Below are 5,995 nucleotides of genomic sequence, written 5' to 3'. Positions count from 1 at the left end.
GTCTACAGAATGAGTTCCAGGACAGCCAGGGCTACACAGAGAAACCCTCTCTCAAAAAAACAAAAATAAATAAATAAATAAATAATTCTAAGTGACAAGCAAGTACCATGTCCCCATTTGATTGGCAGAGTTTTCTTTTTAAGTAGTAAGCAAAATGCTGGTCCCTCTTACAACCAAAGCACCTCGGCTCAACTGCTTCTGCCTCACCCAAGGCAAAGGCCGGATGACTGACAGAGCCAAGCTCCCAGTAACCCCTGTGCTCTCTCAGTGCCCAGGCCTGAGTCAGTGCACAGTAGCCACTAGGTCATTCCTTCCTCAGTCTTGTCCCAGATGGACGATTACCGACTCTGCTGTCCAAGGCACTCTGAGAAACGGCGAGCTGCCCTGTTGTTCAGGACTCCCGTAGAGAAGGATTCCCGGTAGACCAGTCACCCCGTGTCTCACTGCCCTTACCAGTCTAGCTAAGCCTGACCCCAACTACCCTGTCACACATGGCCTTCATGGCCTCCTCAGGATGCTGGCTTAGTGTGTGTGCCTAGAGCAGCTGCACCTTTTGTGACCAACGTGTTCTTTGACCTGCCAATGGAACTGAATTATCCCTTACTGTCTGTCCGGTTGAGGCAAGTAAGACTCAGAGAGGTTGTGGGACTCTCCTGAGGCCACAGTGTCAGGAAGAGCTCTAGAATCTACATCCTATTCCCTCAGTTCTTGGATTGAGATGACCAAGTAGGACAAGAAGCTTCAAAATTGAGTAGGAAGGGGCCTCATTCGAGTCGTTGCGCCGGCCCTAGGCGGACGTAGAGCCCCTTGCGCCCGGTTTCCTGTTCCCGCTAACTCCTCTGCGCGCCGGCAGGATGGCCCACAAGAAGATCTACTACTCAGACAAGTACTTCGATGAGCACTCTGTGCATGTCATGTTACCCAGAGAACTCTCTAAACAAGTACCCAAAACCCATCTGATGTCCGAAGAGGAGTGGAGGAGACTTGATGTCCACCAGAGTCTAGGATGGGTTCATTACATGATTCATGAGCCAGAACCGCATATTCTTCTCTTTAGACGACCTCTTCCAAAAGAACAACCAAAATGAAGTGCAGCTGGGATCATCTAATCTTTTTCAAATTTAATGTATATGTGTATATAAGGTAGTATTCAGTGAATACTTGAAAACTGTACAAACCTTTCATCCATACCTGTGCATGCACTGTATTCTTCACAGCAACAGAGCTCAGTTAAATGCAACTGCAAGTAGGTTGTTTTAAGTTGTTCAAGATAGTTTCTTGGAGTTTTTTCTTAATATAAATGCCTGTTTTATTTTACCTGTTTTGTTAAATAAAGTTTGTATATTGCATTTATATCACAAAAAAAAATTGAGTAGGAAGAAACAGACGTGTGTGTGTGTGTGTGTGTGTGTGTGTGTGTGTGTGTGTGTGTAGTCCAAGTCTCTGCCTGGGGAGGTCTTGCCAAGATGGCACAGTTCTGGGAAAGTTGTACTCAGGGCCACAGCTGAGGAGGCCTAAACCAGAGCAGGCTCAGCTGGCTGTCCCATTACACCCCACTTCCTCCTACTGAACCCCTCCAGGGCCTCCTACCAGGCTTGGGACAAAGCCCAAGCGCAGCTGGGCTGGCTTGTTTATTCCTATGATGTCACGACTTGAAAGCTCGAGGCAGGAAGATCATGAGTTGGAGCTCAGCCTTGGCTACATGGCAGACCCCAGGCTCAAAATCAAGAATCAAATTAACAAAAATACTCCGCAGAGGCCGGGGCTGGCTCAGTGGGTAGTGGAGCTTGCCACTGAGTCTGGCAGCCTGGGTTTCATGTGCCAGATGGACAATATAGAAAGCCAAAGCTACTTCTACAAGCAGTTCTCTGATCGTCACAAGTGAGCTGGGGTGTGCTCCCTGCCACACATAATAAGTCAGTAGATGTAGTAAAAAACAAAAACAAAAACAAAAAACAAAATACAAAAAAACAAAAACAAAAACAAAAAAACCCCTCAGACTCACTATGGTCCTGAGCTCTCCCTTCCAATCACTAGGTCCTGACTCTTCCCCTATATTCCCTCCCCATGCTTAGTCATCTCTCTGTGCCCTTCCCATCCCAGCCCTCTGGATTACTTCCTGTGTGTCTACATGCCCAAAGGTTCCCATTTCACAGCTCTTTCCTGAGGTCCCTCAGTCTGAAACATCCTTTCCTCTGCTCTTTGAGCAGCCACTTCCTCCTCCCCGTCTGGGTCTCTCTGTTCCAGTGTGGTCTCCTGGAGATGCCCCCTGCAATTGTAGCAATATATAGCTTCTGCAGGCTCAACAACCTCTGCTGCAATGACATAAGTCCACCCCGACATCATGTGAGGGTCCTAAGCTATCCAAAGGCAATGGGCGTGGCCGACTTCCTTCGAGGACCCAAAGCTAGCCAAAGGCAATAGGCGTAGCTGAGTGCCAAGCAAACCCACAAAAGCGGGCGGCAGGCTGGACTTGGCTTCAGATCTTAGCATCGAAGCCCTGTTCTCATTTGTCATCGTGTTTGATTTTCTTCATTGCCCTTAAAACTTCCAAAAGCATCAGTATATTTGCTTATGAGTTTATTGTTGTCCTCACCCCACCCCTCCTGGGGTGGTAACTCCACAAGGGCGGGAACTTGACCAGTCTTGTTCAGCGTTAACTGTGTTAACTAGTCTCCAAGATGAACCCTGGAGAACCCCTGTTTTCTGGTGTCCATACCATTGCACAGTCATTCCAAACAGAAGAGGGCTTCCCTGGAGGAGTGCTGTACAAGCAGTGGGATGCAGCTTCCAAGGCTGGTGGCTTCCATTTTGCTTTCTTGGGTTCCTCGCTCTGGGGTGTCGGGAAGCCATGATGAAGACACTCAAGGATCCGTGGAGGTGCTCTGAGACTTGCCGCCAATGGGCAGATACTGGAATGGGCTGTGTTAAGCTGGCTGTGTCAAGCTGGCTGGTGGCCATGGGCCCTGTGACACTTTTTCCTGTAGCCTTGTAGGAGACACTAACCCAGAACCCACTCACCTAAGCCATTCCTAAAGTCCAACATCCCCAAACCATGAGCTAATACATGCTGGTTGTTTTAAACCATGGTAATTAATCTTGAAGCCTCAGTCACATAGCGTGACATTTATAGTAATGTTAACCAATACATGTGTTCCACTAATACTGGTCAATAAATAAGTTAGGTGCTCAATAAATACAAAACACATTGTAAAAATGGACATCGGAAAGAGAAATATCTACGTGAATACTGCAGAAGGTAGAATGTAGTTCGGGGTAGATGTTTGCCTAGCATGTACATCATCTTGGATTCAATCCCTTCCTAGTTCTGATTTTTTAAAAAATATTAAATATGAAGCTGAGGGATGGAACTCAAATGAGCTACAGCCAAGATGGAAGTAACTGAGGTGGAGACGACTCTGAGTTTGTCCTGCTGGGATCAAAAGTCTGGATTCACCTGTCAACAGCACCAGGAGCTTAGAAACAAAAAACAAAGACTTCAAAACAGACCCGAACCCTAATGAGGAGACTCTGGAGACCCTGGCTAACACACTCAAACTGACCAAAAAAAAAAAAAAATGACATTAAGATTTGGTTCCTTTTTCGAAGAAATAAGATGAAACTCAAGCAATTGTCCAAGGCCCACAGATCTGAACTGAAGTCGAGGGACTTTGCTTTTGGGTGGAGCTTTCTGTGACGTGACATGATATGTCGAAGTCTTACACAAGAATGAGTTTAATAAACTTCTTGTATGAGAACTGCTAAATGTACAATTACCATTCAACACCAAGGACTACCAATCAGAACCCCAAGGAGTCCTCCCCAAATGACCCTGGACTCCCCAAAGCTTTGGAAGCCTTGACGAAGCTCACACTCTCTTCTGGGTACCAAAGCAGAGGTGGCATGCCACAGGACTTCTGACTCCCTAGTGTTGGCTCTTTTTGTTAATGTTTTTTAACTTCCTTATAGGGGGCTGCCGGGTTTTTATGTCCATCAATGGTATACTCATAATAATCCTAGCTATTCCTAATATATATATATATATTAGGGGGTTTTTGGAGGGGCTGTTGTAGCCCTGACCAGCCTGGAACTAACTCTGTAGACCAGGCTGGCCTCAACCTCAAAGATCACCTGCCTTTGCCTCTTAAGTGCTGGGATTAAAGGCAGGTGCCACCGCCGCCCAGCTATTCTTAGTTTTTAAATTTAATCTATTTATGTATTTGTATGGAGACGGTGTGCATGTGCATGAGTGTGTGCACGCTACAGCACACGTGCATATGCTAGAGAATAATTTGCAGGTTCATTTTCTCCCTCCACCCTGAGGGTCCTGAGTTTAATAAGCTTTTGTGGCAAGCGTCTTACATCTCATCAGCCTAAATTAAACCAACTGAAGGGCACAGTGAAGACTTTCCTAAAGGTCCTTAGTCTGGGCAAGAATTTTTCCCATTACAAAATCCACAGCTTCGGGGTTTCTCAGCTTAGCACACTGATTACAGGAGTCCCCGGTTCTGTTCATCAAGTCTGGTTTCCACACTCCTATAAATCTGTTGTTCTAACATCTCACGATCCATTTATCCACAAAAACTTTGCTGAACAGATTGTTTTTAAAAGATGTGTTTATTTTTAATGTGCTGTGTTTTGCCTGCATGCACGCGCTCCAAATGCGTGCAATACCCACAGAAACCAGAAGGAGGCGTTGGATCCCCTGGCACCGTAGCTACAGATGGTTATGCGTTGCCATGTGGGTACCGGGTCCTCGAGAAGAGCAGCCAACGCTCTTAACTGCTAAACTATCTCTGTAGCCCCTCAATTCTTTTTTTGTATGGCACAGCACTGGCAGCGGGAACGGGAAGAGGGGGAGAGAGAGAGAGAGAGAGAGAGAGAGAGAGAGAGAGAGAGAGAGAGAGAGAGAGAGAGATGCCCCGTTTCTCCTCCTGTGGTAGCTAAAGGATGGGAATCTTGACCTGAACACTCACAGGATGCAGGGCAAGCACCGGTGTTGCTGTGGGGGTGGGATAGCAGTCTCGAGAGAAGGACCTTCGGGTAGGCGTGGACAGTGGGGGTCAGGGGTGAGAGGGACAGCTGCTTTTCATTTGATGCCCTTTTGCCCATTTGGATATTTGATTTTCACCAAGTACACACAGCAGAGTCAATCAATGGAACAAACAATCATGATTAAGTAAACAATTCAGTTAGCAGGCACTTTTGTAACTCCGAGAGTGCTGCCTGCTCTTCCCTGTGATGAAATCCGTAGCTCCTGGCATCTTGATTCATTTCTGTTGCTATGAGAAAACACGGGAGATCTAGCCATTTGTAAAGAGATAGGCTTAGCTCATGGTCCTGGAGGCTGAGAAGTCTAAGAGCGTGATGCTGGTACACGCTGAGGGCCATGGAGCTGTGTTTAACATGGCAGAGGGCACCATGAGATGGGATGGATCCATGATGCTAGGTCACTACTGCAATAGCCTTTTACCCATCAATCTGTACGCAGTTCATCTCCGATGAGTCTCCCCGAAGTTTCCACCTAACATCTCTGGTGTGTTAGGAACCGCATTTCAAGGACACAAGATTTGGGAGACAGCACTGATAACACAATGCATCCTGCAGACGTGTTCAAATGCCCATCTCGGTAGGATCTGCCTCTGCTGTCCTCCCTGGGATGACCTCCACACAGGCATCATCAGCCCTTCAGTCGCTCCCTCCAGCCCCAAGAGGTGTCCTCATGCATTCTGGGAGGATCAAGGACTTCCCGGAGTTCACAAACAGTGAGAGGAAGCTGGGGGGGGGGGGGGAGGGTTGCATTTACCTTTGGCTGAGATGACATCATCTCTCTGTGACTTCCGCTTCTATTCTGATGTCACTTCTGCACCTGCTACTGGCCTGGGCCACCACCAACCACTGCTCTGTGCTGCTTGGTGTGTGTGTGTGTGTGTGTGTGTGTGTGTGTGTGTGTGTGTGTGTGTGTAGTGTTGAGATTCTGGCATCTGCTGCTGTC

General features: G+C 47.3%; 1 pseudogene; it reads left to right on the top strand.

Annotated features, from left to right (window-relative positions):
* Nucleotides 1–854: 854 nt before the first annotated feature.
* Nucleotides 855–1,193, top strand: LOC110290365 (cyclin-dependent kinases regulatory subunit 2 pseudogene; annotated as a pseudogene).
* Nucleotides 1,194–5,995: the final 4,802 nt, after the last annotated feature.

Source organism: Mus caroli, unplaced genomic scaffold, assembly GCF_978045245.1.
Source record: "Mus caroli unplaced genomic scaffold, Mus_caroli_1 scaffold_2, whole genome shotgun sequence".
Classification (NCBI taxonomy): Eukaryota; Metazoa; Chordata; class Mammalia; order Rodentia; family Muridae; genus Mus; species Mus caroli.
Note: the sequence above shows the minus strand (reverse complement) of the source record. Positions and strands in the feature narration are given on the sequence as shown.